At 38.2% G+C, this 20,942-nt stretch overlaps 1 long non-coding RNA gene across 2 annotated transcripts; it reads left to right on the forward strand.

The window, feature by feature from the left end:
* The first annotated feature begins 372 nt into the window (after positions 1-372).
* On the forward strand, positions 373-17,965 carry LOC122237891. 2 transcript variants are annotated; one of them, XR_006216622.1, is made up of 5 exons: positions 373-655; positions 2,592-2,678; positions 7,199-7,294; positions 13,888-13,988; positions 17,019-17,965. It is a non-coding gene; the product is annotated as an uncharacterized LOC122237891 (long non-coding RNA). The 2 variants fall into 2 exon arrangements; XR_006216621.1 differs by lacking the exon at positions 373-655 and having other exon boundaries at positions 2,151-2,678.
* The last annotated feature ends 2,977 nt before the right edge of the window (positions 17,966-20,942 follow it).

Genomic DNA, 20,942 nt, shown 5'->3' on the forward strand with positions numbered 1-20,942 from the left:
TCATCAGACACCTGTCCTATTTAGCAGCTGGAATATTTAAGCACCATAGTGCTTTCAAAATAGCAGACAAGCCAGCCACAAAGACATATTTTAAACAAAGGGGTTTCAGTATTGAAGATCATGATTTGAATTCTCTCAATGCTACCATAATAGAAGCATGTTAAAATCCAAAAGAATATAAGGCTGTGACACCAAACAAAATTAGATAAAGAAAAACTGGATTGGGTGCCTGGCTGGCTCGGTCAGTGGAGCATGCAACTCTTGATCTCGGGGTTGTGAGTTCAAGCCCCATGTTGGGTATGGAGATTACTTAAAAATAAAATAAATCCTTAAAAAACATAAAAGAAATAAAACTTGGAATTACTTGCAGACAAAAGAAAAAAAATGTCTTCCCCACTTTCCCATTTCTATACCTTGATTGAAGTTGCTAGAATCAAATAAGAATGGACATGGGCCCCACAAAATCCCCATAAATTAAGGGAAATTTTGAACATCTCTAATATGCCAAGGGATCTTCTGAGTTGGAAGGAAACTTCAGAGATTTCCCTGAGCCAATCTAACACAAATTCCTCTGTTTTACCCAGCAGGAAACCAAGGCTCAGAGAGTTAAAGTGAAAGTCTCAACATGGATTCCAAGATTGTCAAATGAATCATGGTAATAGTGGGATTCAACATAAAATGACTGGTATTTATCACCCAGTCTCAGGGTATAAAGCATAACTGCTCTAAGTGAGCACAGTAACCCATCCTCCTTGGGGAGAGACTGGGTTGTGAGTAGGCATGTAACCCAGTAACAGTCAAGCATGGAGATGATTTCTGGAAGAGGTTTTGATCCCTAATAAGAGAAACAGTGAGGAAGACTACATTTTACGTAAAATCACCCAGTCAAGGATTTGGTGACTGTCTAATACTGTACTAGAGGCATAAAGATGCCAAGATGTTGCCTTCCAGTCAGTTAAGAGACGCCATTTTAGCTGAAAAACTCGAACAGTTCAGTACAAAGTGAATGAAGCAGATAAAAGAGTACTGAAAGCTCAAACCAAGAAGCAATCATTGAAAACAGGATTTTAAGGAAGATATTGTGAAGAGGCAGAACTTCACCTGAGCTTGGAAGAAAAAGGAGTATTTGGGGCAGAACAGAACACTGTTTAGTATATTCTGGTAATGGAATAACCAGTTAGGGAAGGGAAAATCAACAAAATTAAGTGTTATGTTGTCTGTTCAGTTCGTGTTCTGAAAGGGCAATTTAGAGTTATTTACATTTTAAATTAATATTCAAGAATTTTTTAATTTAATGTTTCCTTAACCCTTTGAGATCAACAGTCACATCTTCTACTTAAAAATCTAATACTTGTTATATAAAACAAGAAAAATCACTCTCAGGTATTTTTATTCATATTCAATTAACTCATGTTGAACAGACTAAATTCACTCACATAGTTTGGTTTAAATCCTTAATTACATTTTATACCACATTTTAAGTCCCACATTTGATATATTTTTTTTGGTAAGCTTTTCAAATGTTTGAATAGACATACTTAAACCCTCACACATAAGATCTTTCTCACCTTCTACATAGCCCTTACAGATCAAATAAACTAAATGAATGTAAATCGCAATTGTTCTTAATTAGTACAAAACTGATTTTTAAAAATATCCAAATTCCATTACACTTTTCCACTTGTCATATATATAAACCAAATACATATTTCAAATGGAAGTCACAAGTGAAAATCTCTCAGATTAACAAATATATACATTTTCCTAATGATTGTGTAAAATGTTCTTATACAAAAGCATAGGTACCATGGGCTTGCTTTACCTTATTGTATTCATATTTAATTATAAATCTGCCTAAATATGAAGGCTTCATTAATGAGATTTATCATCTCAGGTAGAATGAAGTTATTAAATCAAAATACAGTTGTTTATTGTTCAGAAACTGAAAACTTGGAAGTAGGACTTGAGTTCTACATCTCCATGATTTTGCTGGAGTCACAAATGGACTGTACCTTTTTTTTTATGTTTATTTGTTTTTGAGAGAGAGACAGAGACAGAGAGAGAGAGAGACAGCACAAGCGGGGAAGGGGCAGAGAGACAGGGAGACACAGAATCCGAAGCAGGCTCCAGGCTCTGAGCTGTCAGCACAGAGCCTGATGCGGAGCTTGAACCCACAAACCACAACATCATGACCTGAACTAAAGACAGAGGCTTAACTGTCCAGGCAACCCAGGAATCCCTGGACTATACCTTTTTTGTATAAACTGTGAAAACAAACCCATACCATTCATCAAATCAATTTTAAGCATCTAACTGGGTAGCTAGAATTCGGCAGCCTCACCGTAGTTGCAATTAACTTCCTTCATTCTTTGATTTGATTCTATTAATATATTTACTGCCTCCTGGGATCCTGCAAACTTTCCTTTTTTGTTTGTTTGTTTGTTTTGTTTTGTTTTGTTTTGTTTTGGTCCTGATTGGAGCTTCCATGCTCCTCCTACTTTGGTCTAGCTCTAGACATAACCTGTAATCTTTTTAACAACACATTGGCTTTGCGGAGGATCTGGTCCACAGTATTCTATGTTCTTTAACAGCGATCGCTTGCCAAGGAACAGGTGCCAAAGAAGAAGGTCTCTAAGGTCATGAAACTGACTCTGATCGTGGAAAGTTCAAGATGGAAGGTAATAGAGAGTGTTGGAATGGTCTGAATGGAAGTCAGGCAGAATATGCGTTCAAGGGAGTCAAGGAAGGCTTCACTGGGTGAAGTGATAATAGTTGCCTGATGGTGGAGAAATAGAAAAGACAGTAGCTGTGAGAATGTGGTCCTGAAGGAGAAATGGCTCTGTTCAAAGTCTCTGGAAAATTTATGATGGTAAAATCCAGGATTTTACCTCATGTGCAAATGATACAGAGAAGGTAAAGATGTGTAACATTACAGAGATTGAAGGATTTAGGAGACTAATATTTACTAATGAAGATGTAAAAAGCATTGGGGTTCATGGCACAGGTGGCACAGGTAAAGAAAGAAATTTGATCCCTGAGTTATAGCCATCTACTAGAGAGGACCCATGGCAAAAAATAAATAAATTAAGATTAAAATTAAAAAAAATCCATATTCAACTAACATTCTGGACAATCCAAGGACGTCTAAGCAATGAGCCAGCTGCCCCTTCATTTCAAGCAAAATTTAAAACATCAAAAATTCCAACTGATAACAAAAACTGAAAAAATACAGTCACTTTACAGGTGGTAGTAATAATGGAATTTGATCTGTGGCAATTTTAAAAATAGGTTGATAGAAAATAAAGTTGTGGAAAAAATGATAAAACATGTTCTTTTACCACATCTACTAATATCAGCCATATTTGAAATTATATTCCAAGATTAGTTTGCGTTGTCTTTTATAATATATTTGTAAATGTCTCTGTTAGGTGACCTGTATTTCAAACAGAAAAACTGAAACTCAGGAGGCTGGGAAACTTCTCATTTCCCATAGGAGTCCTAGAAGGAAAGAAGAGGAAAAACTACTGAGGCTCAACTTGTTTCCCTAAATGCTAAGGGGCTTTATCATTCCATCCTTAATTCAAGTGTACTTGCCAGAAATTTAACGGGAACAAGGGAAGGCAAATTTAGCCTGTTCATCAGAGATATCAACTATATTTTTGGTGAAAATTTTAGTTCCAAATAGAGTTGCCAGAAGCAGCAAATAAAACTACAGAATACTCCATTAAATTTGAATTAGAGATAAACAACTGGCAGGGTTTTTTTGTTGTTGTTTTTTGGGTTTGTTTGTTTGTTTGTTTGTTTTGGTATAAGTATGCCACAAATATTGCATGGAACATACTTACACTTAAAAAGTTCATTATTTATTTGAGATGCAAATTTAAGTGGATGTGTTGAATTTTAGCTGATAGCACTAGTTCTACTAGTTCTAGTAGAGTTTAGTGACTTGAAATCAAAGGGTCGTGGAATAGGAGAATTTGACAAATAACACTAATACAGGTAATAACCTAATCCAAGCCACCAAGGTCCTTCCACTTCCTATCCTTGACTCCTATCCCTGTAATATATTTTACATTTTAGTGCATATTCTTACACAGCCAAGAGAGCTAATAACAAAAGCATTAGGATCAATGGCAAAGGTAAGAAAAGAAAGGAAAAAGGAAAAGAAAGGAAAGAAATTTGACCTCAGAGCTCCAGCCAGCTACTCTAGAGGACCCCATGGCAAAATATCCCCATTCAACAACATTCTGGACAATCCAAAGATGTCTAAGCAAGAAGCCAGCTGCCCCTTCATTTCAAGCAACACCAGAAACATCAAAAACCAAAACTATTAACAAGAACTGAGAAAATACAGTGATTTATAGAGCAGGTAAGCTAGTAAGAAAGTTAGCATAGTTTGTATGCAACTGATATAACCAACTGCACACAATTTAAAACAGCTAAAACTTTGCCTGTTTAATAACTGATTGACATGTCATATAAATGGAAGTAAGCATCAGTTGATTATTGATTTCACATTTTTTAAATTTTTTTTTAAATTTATTTATTTCTGAGAGCTAGAGACAGAGCACAAGTGGGGGAGGGGTAGACAGAGAGGGAGACACAGAATCTGAAGCAGGCTCCAGTCTCAGGGCTGTCAGCACAGAGCCTGAAGCCAGGCTTGAACTCACCGACAGTGAGATCATATCCTGGACCAAAGTCGGATGCTTAACCAACTGAGCCACCCAGGTATCCCTGACTCCACATTTTTAACTAAAATTAAAACTCTCTCTCTTAAATACATACATAAAATAAAATAAAATGGGTGCCTCGGTGGTTCAGTCAGTTAAGCATCTGACTCTTGGTTTTGGCTCAGGTCGTGATTTCATGATTGAGAGTTCAAGCCCCACACTGGGCACTGTGCTGAGCATGGAACCTGCTTGAGATGCTCACTCTTTTGTCTCCTTCTGCCCATTCCTTGCTTGCATGGGTGCTCTCTCTCTCTCTCTCTCTCTCTCAAAAATTAATGAATTAATTAATTTAATTAAAGCCCCAAATTCTCAATTCATTGTGTGTCAATAAAAAGTTATCCCCAGAGCACCTGGTTGGCTCAGTCAGTTGAGCCTCTGACTTTGGCTCAGGTTGTGATCCTGTAGTCTGTGAGTATGAGCCCCACATCAGGTTCTGTGCTGACAGCTAAGAGTCTGGAACCTGCTTTGGATTCTGTGTCTCCCTCTCTCTCTATCCCTCCCCCACTCATGCTCTGTCTCTCTCTCTCTGTCAAAAATAAATAAAAACATTAAAAAAAAAGAAGTCATCCCCATTGAATGAGTGTCAAATGCATGAGAAGAAATGAAATTCCTGGAGGAGGGAGTGAAGAGAAGACAGAACGTCCATGATATCAGTACAGAGAGGAGAGGGAAAAAAAAAGCGTTAGCAAACAAATGTCTATCAATGTATGATAAGCAGAGTAATACCCCTCTCCCCAAAGATGTTCATGCCCTAATCCCTAAAGCCTATGAACATGTTATCCTACATGGCAAAAGGGACATTGCAGATGTGATTAAATTTAAGGATCCTGAAATGGGGAGAATATCCTGGATTATCTAGGTGGAGCCAAACTAACTACGTGAGCCTTTAAAAGTAGAGGCTCTTCCTTTGCTGCAGAGAACTAGATAGATGGCAGCATGAGAAGGACGACTCACCATTACTGGCTTTGAAGATGGTGGCAGGGAACATGAGCCGAGGAATGCAGATGGTCTCTAGAAGGTAGAAAAAACAAGGAAATAGCTTCTCCCTTCGAGCTTCCAGGGAGAAGCTCAGCACTGCCAACACTTTTATTTTAATTCAAGTAGACCTGTGTCTGGCTTCTGACCTGCAGGACTATAAGATAATATAATTTGTGTGGATCTCAATGTCTATATTTGTGGTAATCTTTGGCAGCAATAGAAAACTAATACCTAAGGCTTGGCTATTTCCAATTAAAACACTTAAAAAATTTGAGAGTGGCAGTCTCACAGGGAAGGTCTCAGTTCAAGGATCTTTATGAGAAAATAAAAGGATTTTTCTCTTGATATCTGGATTTGAATTTGGATGCTTTCTCCCACGGATGGTCACATCTCCTTGCCCAATTTAGAAGGTGCTCCTAGAAATTGTCAAAACACTGACTACCCCACCATCTTGCATTAGAATCTACTCATGCGGCTATAGTGACACAGACACGATTTTTAAGCGCAAAGTAAAATGAAAAAAAAAAATAGGCAGATTTCAACAAATACTTAAGCTCTAAAGCAGAAAATAGTTCAAAATTCTGTTATTCCCTAGGAAGCATTGTACTCCGTTAAGCATATACTAGGAACTCACAGCTTTAAAGAGCATTTTAAAGAAAAGATTTGGGTATGGGTGTGAATAGCTACTATCATTTAATATGTGAGTAATCAAGCAAAAGCCTTACTTGCTGATTTTTTAGAAAATATTAATTGTAGAACTTCTGTGTTACAAAGAACCTTAAAGATAAAATAAGCCAACATCATTCATTCAATACATAAATGCCTTTTTACTCATTCTTCATGTGACATAAAAATGAATTACTCTAACAAAATGAAGACAGAATTCTTAATTGAATGACAGCAGTATGAATAATTCAATAGAGGCGAGGAATTTTAGTACCAATGCATTGACGCATTTATAAAGCTAGCAAAACCTTGTCTGTTGCCTGTAAAATTTCTCAAGAATTGCAGAAATTCACTCTGCAGCAGGATGAAAATTTAGCACTCTAATCTCAGATAATGAGTTGGTTAAAGAATTTGGTGGCAGATTATTAAATAATTTGCATTCACTAGCAGAATACAGCAGTAATGTGGCAAAGGTCTATCTGAATTAAAATTAAATGCGATGCATTTGCTAACCAAGTGATCATGCAATCTAAAAGCGAGTCTAGGAGTGCCTGGGTGGCTCAAGCGGGTAAGTGTCCAACTCTTGATTTCAGCTCAAGTCACAATCTCATGGTTCATGAGATAGAGCCCCACATCAGACTCTGTGGTGACAGCATGGAGCCTGCTTGGGATTCTTTCTCTCTCTCTCTCTCTCTCTCTCTATTTCTGCCCCTACCCCACACTTGATAGATAGATAGATAGATAGATAGATAGATAGGAGTGAGTCTAGAAATTACCAGGTTAACACTGTGCCTTTTCAACATTTTGAATTCTCTTCTTTATAGATGTTATGGAATCTCTTCTTCATAGATGGACGTAGCCCAGTTTTTAAGAAAAGACCCCCAAATTTAACTTCTCTACAGCTTCTTCTCCAAGAACAGGTGATTAAATCATGACAATGTTTCTAACTATGAATGGGTGTCACATAGAATGTGATATTTATCAATTGAAAATTGATAAATAATTTTCAAGCACATCCGAGAATTATATAAACACCACTAAACAGTGTCAGTTCAGAAAGGCAACATTTTGAACAATGTTTTGTCTACACATTTGGGTTTTCTGCCTACCAAACTTTCCTTTCTTGTCTTCATTTCTGAACATTACAAAGACGTTTAGTTTATTTCAGGGTATTCATCATTGCTGAACTTATAATTCCCAGCTAAGAATGACTCAGAATGCCCTCAATTTTTTTGCCCTGCAGTCTTTGCTTACCTAAAGGTTACCTATATCTGATGTTCATACCGCTCAACTAAAGTCAGGAAACAATGATCATTCTTATGATTTGCTTCAGAAAAGTGAAGACAGCTGTTGGGTAGTCAGTCTGTGAAGCACTTGCCTTTTGAATATAAATGAAGTGCTTCTTAAATTTCAGTTCTTTCTTTCCTTATCTGTATTCATCCAGCAGCTGATGAAACTGTACTATGTCTTCCAAATTATTTGGCATTTTATTTTGTTTGAAGAATTGTAACATCAATATAAATCAGCTGAGAATTTTTAAAAGTGGCAATAAAAGTCCTGAGGCACATTCAATGAATTAAAGGCTTCTGATGCATGATTCTGATTTAGTTTAGCTTTTAGGTAATTGCTCTTATTTGAAGGTCAAAGTGGCATCCATGGGAACTAGATACTTTCACTTGGGTGAAACCTGTAGTAATATGAAATTGCAGATGTGAACTACATTTATTATACAGCATAAACATCAACACCTTCCGAAGACAAAGGATAAGTTTAGCTCTGCAGCTAAAACTAACCAAGAGAGCAATTTTGTAGAGCATAGGCAGACCGCACTGATTCCATGGGCCCCCAGGATGTTGCATTCCCTTCAGATGTCTCAGTGGCTGGTGGGCAGCTGGTGGAGGAGAGGTCAGAGTGAGCAGTACCATTAATCAATGGTGTAGAGGCATGCTGGGCGGCTGGGGGGTCAGGGAGGAGGAGAGACTTAATAAAGTGGGGATAAGAAGAGCAGTGGATCCTGAGAAGATAAATTACTGGGTTCTGAACAAGAAAAATCACACTGGGGACTATGGGAATGGCTAATGTCTAAACTTTGAGTTGTCATGAAATCTGGCTTGCCCTTGGAATGGTTTTATTTATATAATTTCTGATAATCTGAATAAGTTACAGACTTCTATCATTCCAAATTTCTTCTCCAAAAGTTTAAAGTATCAGTATGTTCAGGGGTTATACTAGTGGAGTTTGCAAATATATCAATATCTATAGACATAAATATACATGTATATGTATATTCTTTTAGTAATGAATTCATAGATTTGTCCATTATTCAATTTACTCCAAGTATAACTTGGGCTTGTAATTGGTGGTTCTATATTTAAATTCTCAAGTACAAAATAATCACACACAATCCACTCCTTTCAGAGAGATGAAGTGGATAGTTAGCATTTCTTTAAACATTGATAAAGATTTACTTCATTTTCCCTATGATAATTGTCCCACAAGCGCTACTATGTCTAAATTTTATAGTGTTTTAAAGCAAAACTCAGGGAAATTTACACAAGTTGAGTATATCAAGTAAATAGAAATTTTTAGATGTTTGTTTAAAATATAAATACAGCAGGGCACCTGGGTGGCTCAGTAGATTAAGCGTCTGATTCTAGATTTCAGTTCAGGTCATGATCTTACAGTTTGTGGGTTCAAGTCTCACATCGGCTTCTGTTCTGATGGCACAGAACCTGCTTGGAATTCTCTCTCTCTTTCTCTCTCTCTCTCTCAAAAATAAATAAGTAATTTACTTAAAAATAGTATAAAACATAAATACAGCATATTGTTGTAATTTATTTTTTTATTTATTAATTTTTTTTAATGTTTATTTATTTTTGAGAGAGAGAGAGAGAGACAGAGTGCGAGCAGGGGAAGGGCAGAGAGGGAGGGAGACACAGAATCCGAAGCAGGCTCCAGGCTCTGAGCTGTCAGCACAAACCCCAATTCACTGCTGGAACTCACAAACTGTGAGATCATGACGAGAGCTGAAGTTGGATGCTTAACTGACTGAGCCACACGGGTGCCCCTGTTGTAATTTATTTTTTAATTGATGTATTTAATTGACATATAGTTGACATGCAATGTTACATTGGTTTTAAGTGCACCCCATTGGTTTTAATCATCTCAGTGATTCAACTTTTCTATATGTTATGCTATGCTCCCCACAAATTTAACTACCATCTGTCGCCATGCAACGATATTCCAATGCCATTGACTCTACTCCCTATGCTGTACTTTTCATCCTAGTGACTCATTCATTCTATAAGTGGAAGCTAGCACATTGTAATTTAGATTAATCTAATTCCCTTCATGGTATAATGCTAAGATATTGCCAGAAATGCTCCCTTGATAATCTTATGTCTTATCCTGGTCACTGTTTGGTATAAGTAAAGCACTATCAAAATTAGAAGATAGAAAAGAGGAGACATTTGCTAGTACAGTCACCATATCTTGATAAAGTGCTTGTAAAACCAAAAACTCTGAGCATCAGCTGCTCAGATATAAACTACATTTAAAGGAATATGGTTATTTGGGGGACTTTTTCTTTTTTTAATTTTTTTTTAACGTTTATTTATTTTTGAGACAGAGACAGAGCATGAACAGGGGAGGGGCAGAGAGAGAGGGAGACACAGAATCTGAAACAGGCTCCAGGCTCTGAGCTGTCAGCACAGAGCCCGACGCAGGGCTCGAACTCACGGACCGTGAGATCATGACCTGAGCCGAAGTCTGACGCTTAACCGACTGAGCCACCCATGCGCCCCTTGGGGGACTTTTTCAAACAACATGAATTAGGATCAGTTTTGCTGCTATTGTAGGATTAGCAGAAATCCATCAATTAACATCATTTTTTTAAGTGAAAGATGACCAACATTCAAGAATTTGCATAGACCACAATAAGGAAGTATAGATTTTTTTACATTTGTTTCTTTTCTCATGTCCAAGAGAATTATGAACTGCTTAGACATGCTTGGCCCAAGGGCATAGATGACAACTAAATGCAGTAATGCTTGCCCTATGGTTTTCAGACTTGATTAAAGTGACTGGTGGAATAAATGTGTGTTGTGGTTGATACCCTTCTAAATTTAATGGAAAACACTATAATTACAGCCAATCTTATGTGATGCTCTGAACAAATATTTACACTATGAAATGCAGACAGCTTTGTCCCATTTATGACCTGTAACATGGCTTAGAAATTATACCTTAACTGGATGCTTTGATATAATTAAATATATATTTAGCTGACTACCTAAGGTTTGCATGATAAAAATAAAAACACCAGCCAATGGGTTTGGGTTTTTTGTTTGTTTGTTTGTTTTAGTTTCTCTAAGAATTACTTATGTCTGAAGTCAAATGCAATTATTTTTCAAGTAATGCCTACTAGAGAGAATAAGAACAAAAAATACTGCACTTTTTTTCTCTCCAAAAAGGGCTTCTACAGATGCAACATTTAGGGGCTCAGAGAAATCTATATCAGAAAGACACTTGGAGGGTGGCTCTTGGGTGGCTCTGTTGGTTAAGTGTCCAACTCTTGATTCGACTCAGGTCATGATCTCATGGTTCGTGAGTTCGAGCCCTGCAACAGGCTCTTCACTGACAGTGAGGATCCTGCTTGGGATTCTCTCTCCCTCTCTCGCTGCCCCTCCCCTGCTTGCTCGCTCTGTCTTTCTCAAAAATAAATAAATAAAATAAAAAAGAAAGAAAGACACTTGGAGAAACCACACTACAAAATGGAACTGTTTATCCTATTTCAAATACAAGTAGAATTAAAACCTTTTACTTATATGTATTCACTCTTCATCACCTTTACTGTCTTTCATTTCTTCTTTAAATTATTCCTTATAGCACAAATCTCTCCTCCCATGATTCAAGTCCAATTCCTATTTTCCACCTTCAGTGGTGATAAAGTCACCAGGTGGGACCTGTAGCATGCAGTAACCTCCAATAGAAACATTTACACCAGTTCACAAAAAAATGCTTTGTACTGTTAAAGATGGCTTATAAAACATGGTTTCTATTAAAATTGGGTTTACTGGTGAAGGCTCAGCACTTGTCACGCAGACTGAGGTAGAGTTCCCTCTCAGCGTTCTTTATTTAATTATACCCAATGACCAAGAACTCACTTTAGGGTCATATCCCACTATCCCTTTCCCTAATGAGAGGCAGGTGGGTGGTGAGGTGAGGGAGTAGTGGTTTATTTCTCTTTCACATCAAACTCCTGAGATACGTCATACATGACTGCCACTCACATCCCATTTTCCTGCACTGAATGATTTGGCTGTTCCCAGCTGGGAGAGAGAAAAGGAGATGCAGCCTGAATCAGGGCAGCCATGTGCCCCGATGAACACCGAGGATTTTGTTTTTTTAAAGGAAGTAGGTTTAGAAACAATCTCTAATGTTTATTTATTTATGAGAGAGAGCACAAGAGGGGGAGGGGAAGAGAGAGGGAGACAGAGGATCTGAAGCAGGCTTTTTGTGCTGACAGGCTGACAGCAGTGAGCCTGATGTGGGGATCAAACTCATGAACTCTGAGACCATGACCTGAGCTGAAATCGACACTCAACTGACTGAGCCACCCAGGGCCCGCAACCAAAGCTTTATAAATCGAGAATAACTGAAAAGTGGACTTGGAGCAACAACCAGCAGTCTCTTTCACATTCCACAACATGTATTTTAATACTGAATTCATCAGTGCTTAGGATCTGTTATAGGAATTTCTTTAATCCTAGTTGGACCCTCACCCAGACTAACATCATTCATAGTTTTCAAACTTTTGGATTTAAGTATTGTGCTTCATGAGGAGGGAAAAAAAATCAATTAGATGGTACAGAGGAAAAAAATAATGTCTCTAAGCATCAGGTGACCAAGAATTTGCAATAAGACATGCTCATGGTATATGTTAGAAGTCAAGAAAATTACTACAAAAACAGATTTCACTGTAGGGAAATCTCTTATTTAAATTAAGTTATTTATTTGTTAAATACTTGGGCCTCATCTTTTTTTCTAGTGACTCGTTGCATGTTCTCAAAATAATACGACATGTTACATTAAAGCGACAGGACTCAGTTAAAAAAACTTAGCTTTGTTTGGTAATTCTAAAACGTGGCCAATTTCTTACCACAGCAGAACATTTCAAGGTGCTTCACAAAAGATGTACAATTACTTAGCAATTGTAATGCAATCTGTGGTCCCAAGATAAGGATTGAAAGTAGAAGGAAACAAATGAGTCATTACAACTATTAGCTTCTATTTTGGATAAGATTATAAAGGAATGGCCTGCCTTCAATCTTAGCTACTTCCTATGCGAATATGCACGAAGAATGTAGGTGTGGTAAATAAAACACAAGAAGCTATTTTAACACATTTTCATAACTTCTTGCACATACTTTTAAAATGAGTTCATTGGACACAATCTGATCATCAAAAAAATTATACTACATAAAAATTAAAAGAAAAACAAGACACCTTTCCCTCTTTTTGTTAAAGGTCCTGATTTGGTATCTTACAAAGTCCTACATACTTGCATTCTACATAGTATGATTTAAATGATCCATACTGAAACTTTCAATATTTAAAAGTTTTTCTTTTCCTCTTTGCCCAGGACTACTAGGTATACAACTACTAACACTTTGAGGTTTCTGCACTTTGTGGAAGAGTTGGGGGACAATTAGACACAGATAAATTTTTTCTTCAAAATTATATGCTTTTCTGACCTACTTCAGCTTCAAGAAAAGAGTCATTCTTTGATCCCCACTCCCCGACGGGCTCACAGCTTCATCAATGACATCTTGGCTTTCCTGACCTTGTCTACTTTTGACTTAACTCTGTCCTTGGTAAACATACACAAAAACCTGAAGGAATGCCTTGAAAAGATGATTAATAGAACAGTAAACACAAAGCTGGGGTTTCCAGTGAGGATATTCTAGGATGACTTTAATTTGATTTCAAACTAAAGATCTCTAGCAGGTAATTCAGACAGTGAAAGTTCATAGAAATCACAAGTTCTGTCCTGCTGAATTTGTATACCCAGTGTTCAGTGCTTTTTCTTTAGAATTTGTATCAACAGCTAACATTTATGGAGCATACACTGTTGTATGGGCAGTATGCATGTTCTAGTTAAATCCTCACAACAATCTATATGATAGGAATCATTTTGTATCACATTTTACTATCAAGGTAATTGGACCTCAAGGAGATCAAGAATTTTCCCAATGTGACAAGGCTAAGATGTGGCAAAGGGGAGATATCCACATAGGCAGTCTTGCTCCATAGCCCATGTTCTTGCTCCCCACACTAAATCATTTTCCTTTTTTGCCCGCAATCTAAGTCATAGCTGCAAAACATATTTCTCTTAAAAACAAAATTAAAGACACCTGGGAAACATTTATAAGTTTTGTGGCTCTATTTGCATAATATTTGGGTTGATGCTTCCTTCTCACATAGCTACTCTCAACTCTCCTTCCATCCATAGGGCTACAGTCAAAGCACTAATGTGCCAGTCTTCTAGACCACAGTTTATTGATCCAAGCGTGTGCACCTGACTGAAGATGACCCACCAAGACCTTTTCCAAGGTATATAGAGTTGGTTGAGGGTCTAGTTTTAGTCTGGCTCTCTACTTCAATGGTGAACACATAAACTTAGAAGGTGGTAGCAGTGGCCATTTTCTACCACACAGACCAAGTAAGAAAGAAAACTGGTTAAAATAAAGAAATAAATGAAAGCAAGCAAGAAAGCTAGCAAGCAAGCAAGAAAGAAAGAAAGAAAGAAAGAAAGGTAGGTAGGTGTGTGGTGGAAAAAAAATAAAGCAAGGCTTACAGAAAAGCAAAGGTGATTGGGGCGCCTGGATGGCTCAGTCGGTTAAGCATCCAACTTCAGCTCAGGTCATGATCTCCCAGTTTGTGGGTTTGAGCCCCGCGTTGGGGACTGTGCTGACCAGTTCAGAGAGCCTGGAGTCTGCTTCTGATTCTGTGTCTCCTTCGCCCTCTCTGCTCCTCCCCCGTTCGCTCTCTCTCTCTCTCTTTCAAAAATAAATAAAAGGAAAGAAAGAAAGAAAGAACAAAAGAAAGAAAGAAAGAAAGAAAGAAAGAAAGAAAGAAAGAAAGAAAGAAAGAAAGAAAAGTAGAGTTCCTGGATTTACTATAGTGGATAGATTGCAAACAGGCCCCCTTCACTCCCCCCTCCTCCTGTATGCCACTTTCCAGCTCTTCCTGGATCCTGGTATCTCACCTCTTCAATTTGGGCTTAACATGTGACCTTGGTGAAAATGACACACTACCAGTTTCTAACTTAAATCACAAGAAGCCTTGCTTTCTCTTTGACCCATCCACTCCCCGAGAACATGCTTGGCTAGTTTGCTGAAAGGGGAAGGACCATAGCTATAGTGCCCCATCCAAGGTCACCCTAATAAACCAGGCTGCAAATGACTTACCAGCTAACCAACGAGATATGAAGAAACCCAGCTGAGATCATCCACATCCCCCCCGCCAGATGAAAAGAACTACCCAACCAACCCACACACTTATGAAAAATGATAAATGGTTGTTATTAGAAGCCACAGAGTCTTGGGTTATTATCATATACTACGAAGTCTGGGTTTGTTGTGCAGTACTGGCTAACTGATGTAGTTACCTGCGGGGCTTCCATCCATGGTTCAGGTGGCTTGGATATATCCCAGGACTAAGGATCCAAGGCTCGCACTTAAAATCTTAAATTTTCCAATTTGTCTTAGGTTCCCTCAGCTGAGATTCCATTATTTGCAACCGAAAGAATCCTAACTAAGTAGGGTTTTATTGGATTTGAGAAGAGCAGGGACAACATCTTACCCTCACACACAGTCCGGTAAAAGGTAACTAGGTGTGTGATAGTACAGCTCAAGGATACTGGGTAAGGGACAGGGGGTCTGTTAATCAACTTCCAGTCAAGAAAAACAAAGGCCAAATGGAATATTTCAACTAGAGAACATTTAATGCAAGGAATTGATTATAAAATAATGCAAGAAAGAAAACAGGGAAGGAGGGGAGGTGGAGGATGAACACCAAGAGGAGGGGCGCCTAGTGGCTCAGTTGGTTGAGCATCCAACTTTGGCTCAGGTCATGATCTCATGGTTCGGTTCATGAGTTTGAGCCCTGTGTCGGGCTCAGCAGTGACACCATGGAGCCTGCTTCAGATTCTCTGTCTCCCTCACTCTATCCCTCCCCTGCTCTCTCTTGCTCTCTCTCACTCTCTCAAAAATAAATAAACATTAAAACAAAACAAAACAAAACAAAACAAAACAAAATATGAGGAGTGACAACCAAAGAATAGAATCTACCAATACTTCTAGGCTGGGGTTCATATGCTTATACTGACCACGGTTCTGATTGAGACACTACTGTAGTTAGCTGTTGATCTGCTGACAAGATGTCACCCCAACCAGGAATGGAACTTTGGCAACACTGTCACTGTAGTAAATAACATTGCTGCCTGAGACATTGTCAGAAATGGAAAGCCATAGGTAAATCCCTTTCCCTTATTTCCTGCCTTCCAGCATCCTGCCATTGCCTCCTATTAGCGGTCCTAAACCAGGAGCCCGCTGGTAAGAGGCACCAAGAAATGTAACCTGCAGACTTTCAGCTCTCTAGAATATTGAAAAAGCAGAGAAGAAAAGCAGCAACAGAACTGAAAAGCCAACCGACAAGTGACTGGTACGAGGGAGGTAGCAATTAACTTTATGAAAAGTATCTTGGAGGGTTGTTAAAGAATCTTCATGGTCAAAATAAGGTAAAAAGAAGCTGAGCTACCTCCATTCAAGAACTTGCAGAAATGGACAAGGAGGGTGTCACCAGTGTTGAAGACTGGTGGGTCTACCCCTGCACGTGCACTGAACAATGTCTACTCCTGACAGAACCCTATAGCAGGGGCAGGGAAATCTGAAAAAAAAAAAAAAAAAAAAAAAAAAGACTGGCATTGAATTTTCCTCCACCCAGTAAAAAATAAATCAAGAAGATTAAATTTTGTTTGGAGAAATAAAAGAATGTGACTTTTCTTACAATGAGATCATTCAAGGGAGAGTCATATGAACTACAGAGTGGTGGGGTTCCAAGAGGCCTCAGCATTCAATATAGCGTGGGATGGATAAGGAAACTGGGGTTTAATGACATGCCTAAGGAATCCACATTTCTTTTATTCTTTACTTTTTTCTTTAGAGAGAGACAGAGAAAGTGTGGGCATGTGCACACGTATGAAAGCAGGGGAAGGGCAAAAGGAGAGATAGAATCTCATGCAGGCTCCACACTCCACACACACGGGGCTCAATTCCACTACTGCAAGATCACAACATGAGCCAAAATCAAAAGTCGGATGCCTAACAGACTGAGACACCCAGGCACCCCAGGACTACACATTTCTTACAGAGCCAGGTGCACGGACTTCTGAACATCCTCCCGGACCATGCAACCACCACAAACTATCTAATAGTACATCAGAAATAGACCACCATGAGCTCCACTCTGAATGCTTCAATGTGTCTGTGGCCAGATTTCTACTTTTGTTTCATTGGTGGTGATGTTGGCAGGCTTTTTTTTAAATTATGTAACCAGTGTATGAATATTTTCTCATTGCAGTAACTCAAAAGTATACGTAAGCCTAAAGCATGAAAATGGAGTCTCCCTTTGCCACCTCCTGGCACAATTAAGACCCTTCTCAGAGAATGAGGGCAGGAGCTGAGACTACTAATCAAGGAACAAGAAGCTTGAATTTGTACCTTTATTGAAAGTTGGCCAACTGAAACCTGGATGGAAAAGATAAAAGCCTACAAAACTGTCAAAGGAGTGAACTGGTTAATATTGTTTGTTTTGTAGTATTGAATCAACTTGTAGGGCAGATTGTTTCTTTGATCTGAAAATCCTGAATAGGCCATTTACCTAATGAGAATCAAGCTGATCCCTCATCTGCATAAAAGGTGTTTGAAATGTTGAGGCCCCCAAAACGTGAATGCTTTAGTACAAAAAGATTCACACAGGAGGCTGCCTATACAGTACTTAATGTGCCAGGGTATTATTCTGTTCGAGAGAAACGATTTGTTTTATACATTTGGCATGAGATCTCACTGTCTTAAAATTACCACTTGTTCTTATACGTGAGTGTATACATTTGTTTGCAGGCTTGCTGACAGGAAATTGGTAGTTGAGCTCTGAGAAGCTGAAGAAGGAATTTTCTTTAGAGTCATGGCACATGGCAGTGCTGCGTGGAGGCCCGCGAGAGGGTTGGCGGGTTTCTAAGCACTGTGAGCTGGAAGATTCCTTGCAAAGGTAAGGGGCACCATTAACAGTGGTGACGGTAAGGCTCCTTTTAGGGGCCATATCAGTGAACATGGACCCACGGAGAAAAGAAGTGGTATATCCAGCCTCCTGGAGATCAAGGCAAACCAGACACACAATAAGAAGTAATCAAATAATTAAATATTAAATTGAGCCCGGTTTTTAATCACAGATGATTAAAGCTTGCAATTACCAGTTATAATGTATATAAATATATGCCCTCTAAAATTTTGTTTTTTGAAAGGATATACACCAAAACTTAACACAGGCTATTTCTAGATAACAGGATTAAAATGCTTACAAATTCTTTCTGTATATTTTCTATTTTTTCCAGAAATATATGTGTGCTAGCTGTGTAATTTTTTAATAGATAAAAATTTTACCTAAGGAGGGAAACAAACAAACAAAAAAATGTGTACTACATTTCAGTTAAGATGAATACCTGCTCTGTTTTAGGCTTATGTGATAGTTCTTGAAAAGCATATGAAAACACACATCTTTTACTTTCTGGAATATCATTAAATAAAATATAATTTCCATCCATTAGTGACTAGATCATCTGGAACAACAGTATTTGGGTGTGTACTGATAATTTGGTAAACATAGTCCTTTATAATAGTCACTTGGGGTTTGGACTGTTTATTTATTCCTAGGGGAAGATGATAGGACTCTGATGGGACAACTCATCTGGCACATAGATCTGCAGGCCACTGAAGTTACTTCTTTGGTCCTGTTTGCTACACAGTTAACACCTTCAGGTTCTGCAGAACGCTGACAGAAAGAATAAACAAGATATCTGTGTCTACCTGTTTGCTCTGGCAGAAAGAACATGTATACATGAAATCTTAAAGATAGACCTTTATTATTTAAATACATATAGGGTGATCGAATATCTTTGACCAATTCTAGATATTGTCAGGCTTTTTGCCTCCAAAAATGTAGCTTAAAATCAGGGAACTTTACACTTTACATGAGTGAAATGAGTGAATTGTATGACATGTGAAATATATCACAATAAAGTTGTTTTTAATTTTTTTAATATTTATTTTTGAGAGAGAGAGAGAGCAGGGGAGGGGCAGAGAGACAGGGAGACAAAGAATCTGAAGCAGGCTCCATGCTCTGAGCTGTCAGCACAGAGCCCCTATGCGGGGTTCAAACCCACAAACTGTGAGATCATGACCTGAGCCAAAGTCAGATGCTTAACCGACTGAGCCATCCAGGCACCCCAATAAAGCTGTTTTTAAAAAAGAGGAGACTAGAACACAGAAGTGACATACTGGAACAATAAAGAAAACACATTTCCCTGAACTAAAAAATATATAATATAAAAATAAAAATAAATTATTATTTATTAAATAAATTAATGAATGAAGATAGTCTAAAAAGAGAGATCCGCTTAATCAATTTGTTTTTAAAATAAGCATAATATGTATAATTTAGGATATGGAGCATTGGTAAAAATATAAGAAACTGCTAAACCCCAACCACTAAATGTTAGAAACATTTTTTTTATGTTTATTTATTTTTGAGAAGGAGAGAGACAGAGCGTGACTGGGGGAGGGGAGAGAGAGAGAGAGAGAGAGAGAGAGAGAGAGACAGAATCTGGAGCAGGCTCCAGGCTCTGAGCTGTCAGCACATAGTCCAATGCAAGGGCTCGAACCTATGAACCGTGAGATCATGACCTGAGTGGAAATCAGATACTCAACTGACTGAGCCACCCAGGCAATCCATGTTAGAAGCATCTACATGCAAACTGTAAAATTACAATTGATTTGTAACATTATTTTGAGTACACAGAAAAAATATAGAAGGGAATCAAAATTCTAGAAATGTAAATATAAATCAAATTATAAAGGGAATTTTACTACCTGAGAACAGTATATGCAGTGATCAACCTCCAAGATGAGGCCCAGTGATTCCTACCTCCTGGTATCCCTACACTACATATCCCACCCCACACCCCTCTCTGCCCTCATGGTAGAAGGTTCTGTGTGCCACAGCATATGGCAGAAGTGATGGATTGTCACTTTTGTTTGTTTTGTTTTTTTAAGTCTTATTTTTAAGTAATCTCTACACCCAAAGTGGGGCTTGAACTTACAACCCTGAGATCAGGAACTGCGTGCTCTACCGACTGAACCACCCAGACACCCCTGGATTGTCAGTTTTGAGGCTGTCATACAAGACAGCGTTGCTTCTATGTCCCCCTGCCCACCAACTCTTTATTTCTTAGATGGTTTGCTCCGGGGTAAATGAGCTGGCAGGTCATGAGCAGACCTAGGGAGACGCCCATGTAGTGAGGCCTCCCGCTAATAGCCACACAAGCGAGCTTAGAAGCGGATCCCTTAATTAGGTCAAGCCTTCGGAGGACTATAGCCCCAGCTGACAGTTTAACTGCAATTCCATAAGAGACCCTGAGCCAGAACCAGCCAGCGAAGCTCCTCCTGGTTCCTGACTCTCAGAAATTGTGTGAATAAATGTTGGTTGTTTTAAACTACTAAATTTGGGGGTAATTTGTTATGCAGCAATAGATAACTAATACAGTAGACACTAAGGCAACTGAAGAAAATGTAGAGGTCCCAGACTTACATAACATTATGGGCTTTTCTAGAAAACATAGAACTGATACAATTCTATAATACCTAGTTTGCCTTAGGCTTTTCATCCTATTAATTCCTTTCTCTCCAAAAGTTTTCAACATGTTTGACTGGAAGATTCTACTCTCTTGTGGAAATATACTTCTAGCTGCATAATCAAAGTCCAGAGAAAAATTTAGACTTACTTTAAGTTGGTCATGATTTTTCTCTATAAATATTAATGTTCTGTCCTTAAATACTAGATGTGCTTTTCTTATAATAACCACAAAATGCATTATGCAAGAAATGTGATTTTACGTATGTTAATTCTAAAAGAGAACAGCTAACAAGTTTTAAAATCTTTTTCCACGATGGAATTTTCTTATTCTTATTAAGAGTTGACAATAGGTAACATTCCAGTTGAATCAAACTGGAGTGCTCATAGAGGATGGTATCTTCTTTGTATACGCATACCTCAAAAACATGTGAAGGTGTTGTTGCCCACTGTCAGATGAAATGAACTCAGTGTTAGAAAAAAACTATTCGTATGAAAGAAAGAGAAAAAAAAAGAATTTCCTTTCTTTCACTGGTTTAACTGTGCCAATTTGTTGCAATAAATATCTTTACATAAAAACATGTATGATGAGTGGTAAGA

This window comes from Panthera tigris, chromosome A1, assembly GCF_018350195.1.
Source record: "Panthera tigris isolate Pti1 chromosome A1, P.tigris_Pti1_mat1.1, whole genome shotgun sequence".
In the NCBI taxonomy this organism is placed as follows: Eukaryota; Metazoa; Chordata; class Mammalia; order Carnivora; family Felidae; genus Panthera; species Panthera tigris.